We start from the raw sequence: 17,958 nt of genomic DNA on the forward strand, positions 1-17,958 counted from the left end.
TATATATATATATATATATATATATATATATATATGTATAACTTAAATGCTAGTCTTACCGTTAGTAGGCCTCATTCACGAAGCCAATCTATAAGGGGGGTATAAGGTTATGGCTTATAAAATGGTCGTTTAATGGGTGTCCATTCTCACCCACCGCTTCCTTGATTGGTGGAGGGTCGTTAGCCGAACGGGTAGGATCGGGCAAACCTTTCCTCATTAAAAGTATAATGAATCTATATTAAGTAACTAAATGTTTTTTACAAAATTCTCAATCTTAGTTACTTTAGGCAAAAGTGAATTGATGCAATTCCATGAAATTACACTTTGTACCCTTGCTAAGACGTTAATGAAGCGCGTGTGGTTAACCGGCACATTAATTGGGTTCTAAGCAAAGGTGGCAAAGGGTGACTCGTTGTTTGTTATAGTTCAATGGAGCGTGTGTGGTTAACCAGCACATTGAATAGGTAACTGTAACAATGAGGGCACCATGTACATTTGCATGGTTATTCACACCCACTTTGTGATCCTCGGCATCCCAGTCACAAACGAGAGGGGCATATCGAGATTTAAACATGCCATTGAAAAGTTCAATGTATCTCAAAAGATCTAGGAGTTTTCAATACATTTAAAACCTAATTTCTTTTCGTTTTTCATGGTGGAGAATTAGTGATTCGACATTCACTTGCCTTCAAGTTATTTACTTATTAGATTACGGCATCCCTCTTCTAATTAGTGAATAATGTTGTTGGTTCCTAGCCCTAATTTTTCATTTGTGTGATTAATTTAGGAAATTCATTTCTAATCAACTTTGTTCTTTTTCCATTTCAGATGTCGAACGCAAACAACAACGCTTCTGGGTCAAACTCCTCTGGTTCATTCTCACTCATGAACTTGTGTGGGAAAGTGATCTTCGATGGGACCAATTTCAGTAATTGGATCCGCAACATTCGCATGGTCACTCGCTACGAGGACAAAGAGTATGTCCTCGACGAGAAGCTTAAGGAGATTGACATCGAAACTGCTACTGCCGATGAGATCGCGGCCTATGAGGCCCACGAGCGTGATGCCACGAAAGGCCATTGCATCATGCTCGCGACTATGACCGCTGAACTTCAAAAGTCCTATGAGGGCAAGTACCCCTACGAGATGCATCAGGATCTGCTGGAACACTACCACCAGAGCGCCAGGCAAGAAAGGTATGAGATCATCACTTCGATGATCACTACCAAAATGGGAAATGGAGAGTCTCTTACTGCCCATCTGCAAAAGATGCAGACATATGTTGATCGCCTACTGAAGTTGAATGTGAACTTCGATGAAGAGCTAGCAATTGACATTATCCTTCACTCATTGCCTTCCTGCTATAGCCAGTTCCGCATGACCTATCACATGAATAAGGAAGAAGTATCCTTGAGCAAGCTTCAGGGCTTGTTGAGGACTGCTGAGAGCATCCTCAAGGATAAATCTGTTGCATCACCTCCCACTCCAGCTGCTGCCCCTGTATTGGCAATAGGGCAAGGGAAGGGTAAGAAGAGGAAGGCCTCCTCAAGGGGACACCACAAGGGAAAGTCTCAAGATGGCACCTCTTCTAGTGGAACCAAAGTTGGTTCTGCTAAACCCAACTCAAACCCCAAGGAGGCAGAGTGCCACCACTGCCACAAGATAGGGCATTGGAAGAGAAGCTGCCCAGAATATCTGCAGGCCATCAAGGATGGAAAGATCAAGCCATCTTTCGCAGGTATTTACACAATTAAATCTAATAGTTTGTCACATGCTACTTCTTGGGTTCTTGATACAGGATGTGGTTTTCACATATGTTCTGATTTGCAGGGACTAAGAAGAAATAGGGATGTGGAGCGTGGAAGGATGAATCTGATCATGGGAAACAGAAGATCGTCGCCTGTGACCAAGATTGGAGTTTATTCCTTAGTGCTTAGTAATGTTTTAGATTTAAATTTGAATAATTGTTGCTATTCGCCAGATATGGCTAGAAACATCATTTCATTTCATGGTTTATATAAACAAGGCTTTAGATATTCATTTGATAATGAAAAGGGTTCTATTTATGCTTATTTTAATAATGTTTGATATTTTGAAGCACTGCCTTGTAGTGGAATATATGAAACTGTGATGGTTGTAGACAACTTAGGAAATGATGTATTATGTGTGGATTCTTCCAATAGTATGGATAGAGCATGCTTGTGGCATTGTCGTCTTGGACATGTCAATAAGAAACGCATAGCCCAACTCCAAAAGGATGGAGTGTTGGAGTCATTCGACCTTAGGGACGATGACGTATGCGAGTCTTGTTTACTTGGAAAGATGACCAAGTCACCCTTCACTGGCACTTGTGCGAGGGGTGAGGGTTTATTGGATCTCATACATACAGATGTATGTGGACCCTTTAGATCCACCACAAGGGACGCAAATCGCTTCTATGTGACTTTCACAGATGATTATAGCAGATATGGGTATATCTACTTGATCAAGCACAAGTCAGAAACCTTTGAAAAGTTCAAAGAGTTTAAACAAGAAGTGGAGAATCAATTAGGCAGGAAAATCAAGATGCTTCGATCTGATCGAGGTGGAGAGTACCTAAGTCTTGAATTCCACGACTACCTCAAGGAATGTGGAATAGTTTCACAATTGACGCCACCTAGGACACCACAATTGAATGGTGTAGCTGAGAGGCGTAATCGAACCTTGCTAGACATGGTTCGTTCCATGATGAGTCGTGCTTCACTACCTATCTCTTTCTGGGGGTATGCCTTAGAGACTGCCGACCATATCCTTAACTTAGTACCTACAAAGAAGGTTGCCAAAACACCTCACGAGATGTGGACAGGGAAGGCTCCCTCATTAGCACATATCAAGGTTTAGGGTTGCGAGGTTTTCGTAAGACGGGAAACTCACGACAAGCTCGAACCTCGTAGTGAGCGATGTATTTTCATCGGCTACCCACAGAAATCCTTTGGATATCTCTTCTACAGACCGAGTGACAATGTTGTCTTCGTTGCGAGGAGAGGGGTTTTCCTAGAGCGAGAACTCATAAGCCAAGGAAACAGTGGGAGGCAGATCGATCTTGAAGAGCTTCAAGAATCGAGCGATGAAGGAACCTCTAACACTGGCGCTCAACCCGAGGAGGAAACTCCAGTTGAACCGATTGACGAATCCTTACCTCTTAGACGTTCCGAAAGAGTTAGTGTTCCACCCCAGTTTTATGGTTTTCATATTACTCTGGAAGGGGATACGTTCATTAGTGATAGTATACTAGTGAATATGGACGAACCTAACAGCTATAAGGAAGCCATGGCAGGCCCAGAGTCTACAAAGTGGAAAGAGGCTATGGATAGCGAGATCCAATCCATGTATGACAACCAAGTTTGGAATTTGGTTGACAATGTACCAGGTCGTAAGACGGTCGGGTGCAAGTGGATCTTCAAGAAGAAGACTGACGTGGATGGAAACGTGCACACTTATAAGGCGCGATTGGTTGCGAAGGGTTTCACTCAAACTCCTGGAGTTGACTACGACGAAACCTTCTCACCAGTTGCGAAGATAAAGTCTATCAGGGTGATGCTGGCCATTGCTGCATTTCATGACTATGAAATATGGCAAATGGATGTCAAAACCGCTTTCCTTAATGGGAAGTTGGCTGAGGATGTTTACATGGCTCGGCCAGAGGGTTTTGTCAATGCGAAGCATCCCAATAGAGTGTGTAAGCTTGAGAAGTCTATTTATGGACTTAAGCAAGCGTCTCGCAGATGGAATCTTTGTTTCGACGAGAAGGTCAAAGAGTTTGGTTTTCTGCGAAGCGAAGATGAGTCTTGTGTATATGTCAAAGCCAGTGGGAGTGTAGTAAGCTTCCTCGTATTGTATGTCGATGACATACTACTCATAGGAAACGACATCCCGACACTGCAGGAGGTTAAGTCCTGGCTCGGGAAGTGCTTCGCTATGAAGGACCCTGGAGAGGCTTCCTATATTCTGGGAATAAGGATAGTGAGAGACAGAAGTAAGAGACTAATAGGACTTAGTCAGAACACTTACTTGGACAAGGTACTAAAACGTTTTAGTATGGAGAATTCAAAGAAAGGGGAGTTACCAATCCAAAGTAATGCCAAGTTAAGTAAGACTCAGAGTACGAGTACTGAAGTCGAGATAGCAGAAATGAGCTGAGTACCTTACGCTTCGGCAGTCGGCTCGATCATGTACGCTATGACTTGCACTCGCCCTGATGTGGCCTTCGCTTTGAGCATGGTCAGCAGATATCAAGGGAACCCTGGCAGAGCGCATTGGATCGCAGTCAAGAAAATTCTTAAGTACCTTCGGAGGACCAAGGAATGGTTTCTAGTCCTCGGTGGGAGTGATGACTTAAAGGTGCGAGGGTACAGCGACGCCAGTTTTCAGACCGACTGGGACAACTATCGTTCGCAGTCGGGCTGGGTCTTTACCCTCAATGGAGGAGCAGTAACTTGGAAGAGTTCCAAGCAGGAAACTGTAGCTAATTCAACGTGTGAATCAGAGTACATTGCAGCAAGTGAAGCGTCAAAGGAGGCAATATGGTTGAAAAACTTGATTGGAGACCTTGGAGTTGTGCCAGCCGTAAAGGAGCCCATGGAGATTTTCCGTGATAATGAAGGAGCGGTTGCCTTGACCAAGGAACCAAGAGATCACAGTAGATCTCGACATATCGACAAAAAATATCACTTTATTCGACATCGGGTGGAAGAAGGACTCCTCGTAGTGAAGAGGGTATCGTCAGAAGATAACCCAACATATCCGCTTACGAAGGGACTGAGCAGGGTTAAGCATTTGCAGCACGCTAGGAGCATTGGGCTAAAGGACGATATTAGTTTAGATTAGATAGTTTGGAAACATGTAATAGATAAGTTGTTATTAACATTTGATGATTAAATAAAGGAGTATTATTTATTAGTAATGTTACTGTCTTATGTTAATATTTTACCTATTGTTTCATTTTGCATGTTTTGACTTCCTGAATAATTAAGTTATTTGATAATAATCGAATTATTCAAATGGTCCACAGTCGTTCATATGTTGGAAGTAGATATGAATGAAGACTGTTATGAATTGGTGTGTAGATTGTCTAAAGTGTATTAGACATAGCAAAGGTTTGCTACAACGTTCATGAGTGCTTATGAACTTGATTTGAGCATTGGAATAAACCCACACTTGCTGGAATCACTTCATGGAATTTATCACGAGTGATCGCAAGATGGTAATATCATATGGTCTTAAAACCTAGATATATGGTTTATTGTTTGTTAATTGGTTATGCATTGATAATGCGCAAACGCATCAGTAACTTGATGTTATAAAACACATTGTTGTGTGTGATTTGATTAGTGGATAGTAGATGCATATAAGTCGAAGTTTATCTGTTCCTTTTATCCTAAGAGGGTAAAAGCGATATCAGGGCCCCTCGATGATTTGATTTGACTTATGTGCCGGGCCCGGTCAGGACTGAATTGATGTGTTCAATTAAGTTCTATGTCAAATGAATCTGAGATCGAGAAACCAATTGCAGGACAATAAGTATGACCATGTTCCATGTAATTGTCCGCACGATATCTAGAACAGAGGATCATACGATCCCTTATCTGAAGGACAGGATATTGATAAGATCAGAGTTTGACAGCGTCTTTGAGAGCTACGATTGCTAATCGGATTGTGTTTGCATTTATAGTTACTAGACTTATCCAAGTGGGAGACTGTTGGATTAGTGTCTAAGCCCGTAACTATATTTGGTAAGTACTTGACCCGGTTGTGCATGGTCCTTTTGGGTTGCCTTCACCATAGCAACTTGACAGGTTGATTTATATAGAGAGAAGAGATATTATTATATTAATATGTTATAAGAATAATATATTAAAGGAATAATAATATTATTTAATTAATATTAGTCATAAATTAATTAGGAATTAATTTGGTGACTAAAAGAGGTTAATTGAATAAAGGGGCTTAAACTGTCAAATGTGTGATAGTTGTGTTTTTGGGCTATGAATCCTTATGGATATTAGGGTGGCCGAATTTTAGGGTTAGGATATCTTAAATTCGTCCAAGCCTCATATCTAGAAGGATCATTGGATTGCTTAGGGCCTAAGTTATTCAATTAGGGTTAAGGATGTAACCCTAGTAGCTCATAGTATAAATAGACCCTATGGGTGAGGGAAATCGGCCACTCTTGTAAGATTGAAACCCTAGAGCCGATTTTCTCATCTCTCCTCTCTCTCCAAATCATCCTCTTGCTAGTTGGTGTTTGTAAGCCATTAGAGGAGTGACAATTGTGACTCTAAGCTCCAAGAACAAGAAGATTCAAGCAAGCAACTTAAGGTATTCTTCTAGATCTGATTTCATGTGTTATGATTCAATTGTTATCTCTAGATCTAGCATTGTAAGCCTTGGAAACATTGCATGTTCAATTAGAGAAACCTAGATCCAAGCATTAGGGTTTGCATGTGCACATAGGAAAGTTCTTATGGCTCAAACCCATCAAAGCTAGCATATACAGACATCATATATAACTATCTCACAGATCATCGATCACAACAATCTCTCCTAACCAGAGCACCGACCTAAACATGCCACTAACATCCAATCCTAACGGATCATAAGAGCATAACAACATACTGTCTATCCTGTTACCAATCTAACAGATCATAACCACATGTAGCATACTGTAACCAAGATAACAACTAAAAGGATCGGCCTTGGTGCCTTAGACCCTATTGATATAGTGAGGATAACTCACCTTGCTAGTAGCTCGGAATGATACTGTCCACACCTCCCAATATAGCTCCAACCACCTCGCCTGTACCCATAAGTGGTCCACTCAATAATTACTTAAATTACTAAAATGCCCTTGGGAGGTACAAGACATCCCACAGTCATGTCAAGTCCTTGGTCAATGGTCAACATTCCATGTTGACCTGTTTTCTGAATATAACTTTCTCTGTGTCGAGTCCCTCCTGATTCCAGAATTTCTCGACTCGACTCGCCGAGTCTCTAGCAGACTCGCCGAGTCGATACGCGACTCAGCTTGGAAGTCCAAACTGACTCGCCGGGTCATTTCCCAGACCTCGCCGAGTCCAAGCGGGACTAATTTGGACAAAACCCTACCCGACTTGCCGAGTCACCTTCCAGACTCGCCGAGTCCATACGCATACTCTCATGATCAATTGATTCTGAACTACCCCTTTGTTCCAAACAGTAGATCTAGGTCCCTAGAGTGCATTAGCAACGTAAAGTTGCTACCTTTACGTATTTGCATGACTCAAAATCCACATCTAAGCTTTGAATGGGACTTTACTCATAAACAAGGGTTCCTTCATGACCCTATTAAGAACTTTATGGACTTAGGACTTAAAAGAGGTTCATATATGAAGTTTCAACTTCAGATCTAGCCCCCATACCATAATCCCTTCATAAATAACTAAAGAAAGCCCTAATCTTCACATATGAAAGATTCTAGAAGAAAATAGGTCAAGGTGATAGCTTGATACCTCCATAACGTGCCCAAGCTAAAGTAGACTCTGGATCCACACGAAATCCTTGATGCTAGCCTCTTGATCTACAAGTTTCCTTCACAAAATCACTTCCCAAAGCTCCAAAACACTCTCCAAGCTCTCACTCACGAAAATTAGGGTTTCTGGCTCTCAAGGGGTGATAGAGGACAGTGGGAGTCGCTAATGGTCCAATATATAGGGCGCAAAAACCCTGAAATTTAGGGTTTCCTCTGCCAGTTCCTACTCGTCGAGTCCCCCATGCCGACTCGCCGAGTCACTCATTAAATGACGTGTCCTGACCCGCTGCTACTCGACGAGTCACAACGTCAACTCGTCGCGTAGACCTTAAAACATGAAATCTAAATGGAATAATAATGATACCTGACGGTTGGGGTGTTACAATTCTCCCCCACTTAACTTAGACTTCGTCCTCAAAGTCTGCTGTAGCGAATAACTCCGGGTAATGCTCCCACATCTTAGCCTCCGACTCCCATGTCCACTCGGATCCTCTCTGATGCTCCCATTGTATCTTTACCAACGGAACTTCCTTGTTGCGCAAGACTTTCACTTTCCTTTCCAAAATGGCAACCGGCCTCATAATATAATTCAGGCGCTCATCAACCTGAACGTCATCCAGTGGCACCACTGCCTCTGGGTCCATAATGCACTTTCGCAATTGCAAAACGTGAAAGGTGTTGTGAATCCGGCTGAGCTCATCCGGTAATTCCAGCCTGTACGCCACTTTACCAATCCTGGCGATGACCCTAAACGGCCCAATATAGCGTGGACCCAACTTTCCCCTTTTTCTGAAGCAAATCACGCCCTTCCAGGGTGACACTTTCAAGAGTACCATGTCATCAACCTGAAACTCCAAATCCGATCGGCATCTATCAGCGTAACTCTTTTGTCGACTCTAGGCGGTCTGTAGTCGCTGTCTAATCTGTTGGATCTTTTCGGTAGTCTGCAAAACTACCTCCGTCCGACCCAACACTCTGTGTCCAACCTCACCCCAACAGATCGGGGTTCTACATTTCCGACCATACAACAGCTCAAAAGTCGGGGCACCTATACTGGAATGATAGTTGTTGTTGTAAGCAAACTCTGCAAGAGGTAGATGGGAATCCCAACTCCCTCCGAAGTCGATAGCACACACCCTCAGCATATCCTCGAGGGTTTGAATGGTCCGCTCACTCTGCCCGTCGGTCTGAGGATGAAACGATGTACTAAAGTGCATGCACGTACCCAGTTCCTCATGGAACTTCTGCCAGAAACGAGAGGTAAACCTGACATCCCGGTCAGAAACGATGGAGACCGGAACCCCATGGCGAGAGACAATCTCGCGGACGTACATGTCGGCCAATTTATCGGCCGACGAACTCTCCCGAATAGCCAAGAAATGGGCACTCTTGGTCAACCGATCCACGATGACCCATATAGCATCGAACCCCTTCGCCGTCCTCGACAGCTTCGTAATGAAGTCCATCGTGATCTGCTCCCATTTCCACATGGGAATTTCTAGAGGCTGCAGCTTACCATGCGGCCTCTGGTGCTCGACCTTGACCATCCTACAGGTCAAGCACCTCTCGACATACCAAGCGATTTCTCGCTTCATACATGGCCACCAGTAACTCAAACTCAGATCGCGGTATATCTTGGTGGCCCCCAGGTGTATAGAAAAACGAGACTTATGAGCCTCCTCCATCACTGTCTGCCTGACCCCACCAGACATCGGAACCCAAACCCGACCGTATCGGGTCAATAATCCACTGCTATCCTGGACAAACAGGGCGCTCTCGCGCTTGACTTTTCCAACTTCCAGTTCTCTGGCCGCATGCCCTCAACCTGGGCATCTCTAATCAAGCTCACAAGCGGGGAATCCACCGCTATCCTCATGCACCTTGCTGGGGTAGAAGACCCAGCTGACTTGCAGCTCAAAGCGTCCGCAACCACATTCGCTTTACCGGGGTGGTAAAGGATCTCACAGTCGTAGTCCTTGACTACATCCAGCCACCTGCGCTGCCTCATGTTTAGGTTCGACTGATCCATGATGTGCCTCAAACTCTTGTGATCCGTGTATATGGTACAATGGACCCCATATAGGTAATGCCTCCAAATCTTGAGAGCGAATACCACCGCTCCCAACTCTAGATCGTGCGTAGGGTATCTCGTCTCGTGCAGCTTCAGCTGCCGCGATGCATAGGCTATCACTCGTCCTCTCTACATGAGGACTACCCCCAAACCTGTGATGGATGCATCACAGAATACTACAAAATCCTCAACTCCCTCGGGGAGTGTCAACACTGGCGCCTCGCATAAACACTGCCAGAGGGTCTCAAACGCCCTCTGCTGCTCAGGGCCCTACTGGAAGTCCACCCCTTCCTCGTTAGACGGGTGAGGGGTACTGTAATCTTGGAGAAATCTCGAATGAATCTCCGATAGTACGCTGCTAAACCAAGAAGCTCCTGATATCTGAGGGAGATTTCGGAATCTCCCACTGCATAACCGCCTCAACTTTGGCCGGATCGACCAAAATCCCCTCCTGGTTGATGAGGTGCCCAAGGAACTGGACCTCTCGCAACCAAAACTCACACTTCGAGAACTTGGCATAAAGCTGTTCTCGCCTCAAAACTCCCACTAGCTCCCTAAGGTGCTCCTCGTGCTGCTCTCGGGTCTTGGAATACACCAAGATATCATCTATGAACACAATGACCGAGCGATCAAGCATCGGTCTGCAGACTCGATTCATCAAATCCATGAACACTGTCGGCGCGTTGGTGAGCCCAAACGGCATCACCACGAACTCGGAATGACCATAACGAGTCTGAAACGTAGTCTTCTCCACGTCTTCCTCTCTCACCCTGACCTAGTGATATTCGGATCTCAAATCGATCTTGGAAAACCAAGATGCACCCTGCAACTGATCGAAAAGATCATCTATCCTCGGGAGTGGATAACGGTTTTTCACCGTTAACTTGTTCAACTCCTTATAATCAATGCACATCCGGTGCGACCCGTACTTCTTCCTGACAAAAAGGATCGGTGCTCCCCATGGAGAACTACTCGGACGAATAAACTGCTTACCCAGCAACTCCTGCAATTGAGATGACAACTCCTGCATCTCTGGCGGTGCCAAACGGTACGGCGCCTTAGCGATAGGGGCCGCACCCGACACTAGATCAATCCTGAACTCCAGCTGCCTCTCCGGAGGCACTCCAGGTAACTCCTCCGGAAACACGTCAGCAAAGTTTCTAACCACCGGAACCTCTGAAACCGAAGTATGATCTCCGACCCGCGTATCCACCACGTACGCTAAATAACCGGCACACCCGTGCTGAATATACTGCCGAGCCCTGGCTGCCGAACAAAACCCTGATCCTACTCTGGTGCCCTCACCATATACTACCAGTTCTCCCCCAGTTGGGGTTCGAACTACTACTCGCTGTCCCTCACAATCGATCATGGCGCCAAATCGACTGAGCCAATCCATCCCCACAATCACACATACTTACCCCATGGGAATAGGAATCAAATCTATCGGGAAGGATACCCCGAAAATCTCCAACTCACATCCCCGGTAGACCGAAGAAGCAGAAACCCCGTGTTCGTTGGCGATAGAAACTCGCAACGGACACTCACGCTCATCTACCGGCACACTGAACCCCCTACTGAAGGTCTGAGATACAAACGACCGACTCGCCCCCGAGTCGAATAAAACTAATGCAGGAAAAAAGTTTACTAAGAACGTACCTAAACATAGGTACAACAGATAAGCATAACACACATATGATAGCTGAAATAGAGAATAGAAACATACCAGCAACCACATCCGGTGCTGCCTTGGCCTCCTCGGCCGTGAGCTGGAAGGCACGCCCCTAAGCCTTCGAAGGCTCCATCTTGACTGGCCTCCCATCCGCAATCCTCAACGTAGCTGGTGCGGGAATCTGCGCCGGCTTGGCGGCAAGCTGCGGACAGTTGGTCTTCACATGACCAACCTGATGACAGTGATAACATATCCTCATATCTGCCGGAGGGGCGGACTGGCGACAGTCCCTGACATAGTGCCCCTCCTTGCCACATTTGTGGCAACCACCACCTGCTCAACAAACTCCAGAATGACCCCTACCACACTTTCCACAAGTGCGGCTCTGCTGACCTCCGATCCTAGTACCAGCGGTCTTAGACCGCTTAGGTGCCGACTGAAGCTATGCCGGAACCTGACGCTGCTCCTTCAACTGCATCTTTATCTCCAACTCACGCCGCCTTGCGGCTTCCTGAAGATCCAGAAGAGTATCACAACGTTGCGTAGCAACAAACTGACGGATATCTGTCTTGAGCGTACTCAGATAATGGGTCATCTGAGATTGCTCGGAAGCAAACTCCGGGCAGAACATAGCCCTCTCCGTGAACATGCGGGTGATCTCCATCACCGACTCTCCATCCTGTCTCAATGTCAAAAACTCCTGAGCAAGCCGTTCCTGCTCCACGCGTGGAACGTAGCGGGTGCGGAACCTATCCATGAACTGCTCCCAAGTAATAGCAGCTCTCTGATCATCGATGTACGACCCAATCGTCAGTCTCCACCAGTCCTTGGCCCCAAGCCTCAGCAGGTTTAGGGCACACCTGACCTTCTGGTCAGTAGGACAAGAGCACGTGAAGAAACAACCCTCCACGTCAGATAACCACCTCATAGCCCTGATCACATCCTGTGTACCATCAAACGTCGGGGGCTTCGTGTTATCGAAGTCCTGGTACTGGAAAGCCCGGCTGGCTCCTCCTCCACCCCCTGCCGCTGTTACAGCCGACGTGGCTGCAGCGGCAGCCGTCTCTGCTAAGGCTGCATAATGCTCATCAAAGTACTCGACCATAGCGGTCTTGATCGACCCAAACATCTCTGGTAGTTGCGCTCGAAACGCAGCAGCAATCTCATCATGCAAGATCTCCCGAATCCTGGCATCCAACTCCTCTGTCCCTATCTGCACCACGGGCTCAGGTGCTATAGGCTCATTCGGCCCTTCGCCCCCTGATCCTGATCCTGATCCTGATCCGGTCGTAAAGCGTCTCGTTATCACCATACTTAAAATATGCCTAAGACGTCAGATAAACAACATAATATCGGGAGACCAATTCCCACAAACACCAGGGGTTGTGAATTCCTTGCTACGCGTATGGGTCCTGTGCTTTCAGTCGTACGGGCCCATACTACCTTTCACAACTACCTATATTTGTCTCAAGTATCACCACAACGCCCTAACAATAGACATCAACATAGCAAGCGCTCAACCCTCACTCCTAGAGGAATGTGAAACTATCTCACAACTGGCCTCACGGCTTCTCCCGACCCATCCATCCATGAAACTTCCACCAACCCTGCAGCATTAGTGTATGCTAGCCACACATAACGCTGGACCCGATAGACTTTCGAATATCCAATGCTACCCTAAGGTCGAATCAAACATTCTCAGGCTATAAGATCTTGATTATGCACAGTCGTGATGCATACACTAAACAACTATAGTAATGATATCAATTCCATATAAAAGAAACCCTAGGCTACTAGGCATCATATAATCAGACAAGTCTATCAAACAATTCCTGAAGATCCCAAGCCTAGCACTAGCATGCTGTTCTAACAGATCATAATATCAAATAACTGTATGGTATTTTGGGGTCTACTTACTGGCTCCGGCTGATCGTACACTCTGCATCCTCCATCCCTTATTTTGAAAACCACTTTAGAATTTATTAAAAAAAATTTCCTTGATTTGAGACTGGATTCCCACGAGTGTTCCTCCAATTCACTCAAACCAAGGCTCTGATACCAACTTGTAACATCCCAAAAATTTTAAACCAAATTTAAACTTTTTCAACCATGAAATTAAATAGTGTTTTGCAAAATGTTTCAAAATATTATTCATCAGAGTGTCCCAGAAATATAATCATATGGATGAGGAGCGGTACGGTCAAGCCTTCGCCTTGTCATGATCTCCGGTAGTACCTGAAACAATAAACTGAAACTGTAAGCCCGAGGGCTTAGTGAGCTACCCCCAAAATACCAATACCATATCAATAACAGATAATCAACAACATGCATACTGGGCCTTCGGCCTGACTGGACCGCCCTATAGGGCCTGCAGTCTATCTGGATCTATCCCAAGCCTTCGGTATGACTGGACTGCCATACGGGCCTACAGTCTTTCCAGACCGCTCGTAGCGTATGTTGGCCTTCAGCACAAAGCAGGACCGCCTCAACCCAAACATCAAACAAATAACCATGTGCACAAGACTAACATAAGCTAGCATATACAGACATCAGATATAACTATCTCACAGATCATCGATCACAACAATCTCTCCTAACCAGAGCACCGACCTAAACATGCCACTAACATCCAATCCTAACGGATCATAAGAGCATAACAACATACTGTCTATCCTGTTACCAATCTAACAGATCATAACCACATGTAGCATACTGTAACCAAGATAACAACTAAAAGGGCCGACCTTGGTGCCTTAGACCCTATTGATATAGTGAGGATAACTCACCTTGCTAGTAGCTCGGAATGATACTGTCCACACCTCCCGATATAGCTCCAACTACCTCGCCTGTACCCATAAGTGGTCCACTCAATAATTACATAAATTACCAAAATGCCCTTGAGAGGTACAAGACATCCCACAGTCAAGTCAAGTCCCTGGTCAATGGTCAACAGTCCATGTTGACCTGTTTGCTGAATATACCTTTCTCTGTCTCGAGTCCCTCCTGATTCCAGAATTTCTCGACTCGACTCGCCGAGTCTCTAGCAGACTCGCCGAGTCGATATGCGACTCAGCTTGGAAGTCCAAACTGACTCGCCGGGTCATTTCCCAGACCTCGCCGAGTCCAAGCGGGACTAATCTGGACAAAACCCTACCCGACTCGCCGAGTCACCTTCCAGACTCACCGAGTCTATACGCATAGTCTCATGATCAAGCGATTCTGAACTACCCCTTTGATCCAAACAGTAGATCTAGGTCCCTAGAGTGCATTAGCAACGTAAAGTTGATACCTTTATGTATTTGCATGACTCAAAATCAACATCTAAGCCTTGAATGGGACTTTACTCATAAACAAGGGTTCCTTCATGACCCTATTAAAAACTTTATGGACTTAGGACTTAAAAGAGGTTGAGATCTGAAGTTTCAACTTCAGATCTAGCTCGCATACCATAATCCCTTCATGAATAGCTAAAGAAAGCCCTAATCTTCATATATGAAAGATTCTATAAGAAAAGAGGTCAAGGTGACAACTTGATACCTCTAAAACGTGCCCAAGCTGAAGTAGACTATGGATCCACACGAAATCCTTGATGCTAGCCTCTTGATCTACAAGTTTCCTTCACAAAATCACTTCCCAAAGCTCCAAAACACTCTCCAAGCTCTCACTCACGGAAATTAGAGTTTCTGGCTCTCAAGGGGTGATGGAGGACAGTGGGAGGCGCTAATGGTCCAATATATAGGGTGCAAAAACCCTGAAATTTAGGGTTTCCTCTGCCAGTTCCTACTCGTCGAGTCCCCCATGCCGACTCGCCGAGTCACTCATGAAATGACGTGTCCTGACCCGCTGCTACTCGAAGAGTCACAACGTTAACTCGTCGAGTAAACCTTAAAACATGAAATCTAAATGGAATAATAATGATACCTGACGGTTGGGGTGTTACAGTTGACAAGTGTGGTCAATTGCCCAAGTTGAGTCTCTATGTTTTTGATGGAATCTTGATGATTTCTTACATTGGCATCAGTAGTATCATGTCTCTTTTCATATGCTTCCATAAATCTATGAAGTACCGACTCGAAATACAACTTCTTTTCGGGTGGTGGTTGCTCTTTTTGATAGAAACCTCTACCAGTTTGTATATACTTCTCATCATTTTGTTTCTTGTGCTCATCGTATGGCAACCACTCCTTCTTGGGCTTCCTTCAATATTCATCATACTTGTCACCACTTGAGTATAAAACTTGTGCTTTCTTGTTCCCATTTTCATCTAGGTCACAATCCTTGGTCAAATGTGGCCCACTACAATTATTACACCCACTCTAATGGCATGAATGGATTGATCTAATTTTGTCATTCACCTATCCATGTAATCTATTTTAGCTATGATTGCATCCAAGTTCTTGTTCCCTCCATCTCCTTTTCCTCTTCTAACATCATCTCATGGGTTGTGGTACTCTCGTGAGTGATTTGCAAAGTCTTCAATTAATTCTTTTATAGTTGTCAAGTCCTTCTTCGTCATTGGCCCTTGTGAGTCAAGAAGTTGTCTAGTAGTTGCATTCACTCCATCATAGAAGATGGAAACTTCTTGTTGAACATTCAAATCATGTTGAGGGAAACTTCTAACTAAGCCCTTGTATCTCTCCCATGCCTCATATAAGGATACTCCCACCTCTTGTTGAAAGTTAGCAATCTTCTTTTGAGCTTAGAGATTTTAGAAGGTGGACTAAATTGCTCAATGAAAGCATCACGAAGGTTTGACCATGTGGTAATGGATCAGGGTGCAAGAGATTTCAACCAAATCTTGGCTTCATCGGTAAAAGTCACCGGAAGCATCCTTAGTAACACATATTATCTTGGCACATTGGGAACATGAAGTAGTTTGCAATGTCTTTCACTTCATCAATATGCTTGAAAGCATCTTCATAATCTTTCCCGGTGAAAGGTATGTCCTTGAGAATTGATCAAATATGCCCTTCGAGCTCGAAACTTCTTTTAGCTGGTATCTCGGGTGGAACTAAACCTCGTCTATGTTCTTCATATATACTTTTCTTGTAATCGCCCATCGTCATTCTTGTAATGTCTGCCATTTATTTAACCTCTATTTTTATCTCTAAATCATCTCCTGAACTTCCTTCGGTAGATGATTCTGGTTCGTATCCAATTCCCTTTTTATCTGGCGTCCTCTCAAAGCTTTCAAAACTTTTTTCTTATTGAAAAGTTATTATTGACTCGTTGGCTTTCTTGTCTTTATTCTTTTTGTGGAAAGCGGATTATGGGTCTTGAAGTGGAGGAACAATAGGAGTTTTAGATCCTCGAGTCATAAATCACTGCAACAAAACAAAAACGCGTAAAAGGAAAAAAACCACTAAACTAATTAATTAACTAAAGCAAGACCACGACATGGTGGATATAACCACGACGTGGTTGCGTCTCATAAAGAAAAACGAAATAAACAAAAGCAACCAAAGTAACTTCCTGTGGTTTTTACCCCACAAAAATAATCGAATAACTAAAAGCAATTAACTAATAACCAAATAAATCGTTCCCCGTTAACGGCGCCAAAAACTTTGATGTGCACAAAAGTACCTATTAGTTTTAAATTTATAACCTAACAAACTCTTACTAACTATGCACCTATAGGCGGTGCACCTCGTCATATTATAGTATAGCTTAGGTAAGTCGAGTGTCAAGGTCAGAATAACTATGATTTTCAAAATTTATAACCTAAAAAACTCTTATTAGTAACTATGATTTTTTTTGGGGGGGGGGGGGGGGGTTACTGATTTTTCAAGGTCATAATAACTTAATATCACCTAACAAGTAAGCAAGCAACGGAAACAAAGTAAATTCAAGAATTAAAAGAATACTTCTACGTAGATCCGATTTTACTTTCTCTTATGGTTTATTTCTATTGGATAGATTATATTGATTACCAATTATGTAGCTATTTTGATCAAATGTCTAGGCTTAGCAGTTTATGAATGACAAGGCAATGATCATGCACAAGTTAAACACCAAATTATTATTAGCACAATTGGAATATGAATGATATGAGTTACTCTCATATGATCAATTCAAGCAACCAAGCACAAATTAATACTAATTATGCTCTCTAAAACAAATAAAGTTACTAGCTTTAATTACTTAAACTAAGATGTGATTAATCCTAGCTCTAGTTATCTAATGATCATAAACAATTAGGAGATAAATTCATGTAATTAATATGATCAATTAACACACAAAATCTGATTTATAAGCAATATAAACTAGAACTAAGACATGGTAGGGTTTATATATATATATCAAAAACAAGTAAAATCAAATATAATCATCCAATAATTGAAATCAACTCATATGGATCAAGTTCATCTTCACCAATGAGAAGTAAAAGGTGTTTAGCCTCTCATTATAGCAGAAAAACACATTAAATCTGTAATGCCCGTGTTTCTAGGCTAGGCATTAATATTGACATTATAGTCTAGGTCAACCTTTGTAACTCATTTTGAAGAAATGAAAAGGAATTATGTGAATATTATGTGAATTATGTGTTTTATGCTTAATTATCAGGGTTTAATTAATTAAGAATAAAAATGAGCGTCAAAATTAAATATTAGATAAAGCCTGTATCTATTAAGAAACTTGTAGTGGGCGTGACAAGGATTACGGATATAT

General features: G+C 43.7%; 1 non-coding gene across 1 annotated transcript; it reads left to right on the top strand.

The window, feature by feature from the left end:
* The first annotated feature begins 15,884 nt into the window (after window positions 1-15,884).
* Window positions 15,885-15,990, top strand: LOC145151579 (small nucleolar RNA R71). The gene has a single exon (XR_013732145.1). It is a non-coding gene; the product is annotated as a small nucleolar RNA R71 (small nucleolar RNA).
* The last annotated feature ends 1,968 nt before the right edge of the window (window positions 15,991-17,958 follow it).

Source organism: Lactuca virosa, chromosome 1 (genome assembly GCF_052849685.1).
Source record: "Lactuca virosa cultivar CGN04683 chromosome 1, Lactuca_virosa_CGN04683_v6, whole genome shotgun sequence".
NCBI lineage: Eukaryota > Viridiplantae > Streptophyta > Magnoliopsida > Asterales > Asteraceae > Lactuca > Lactuca virosa.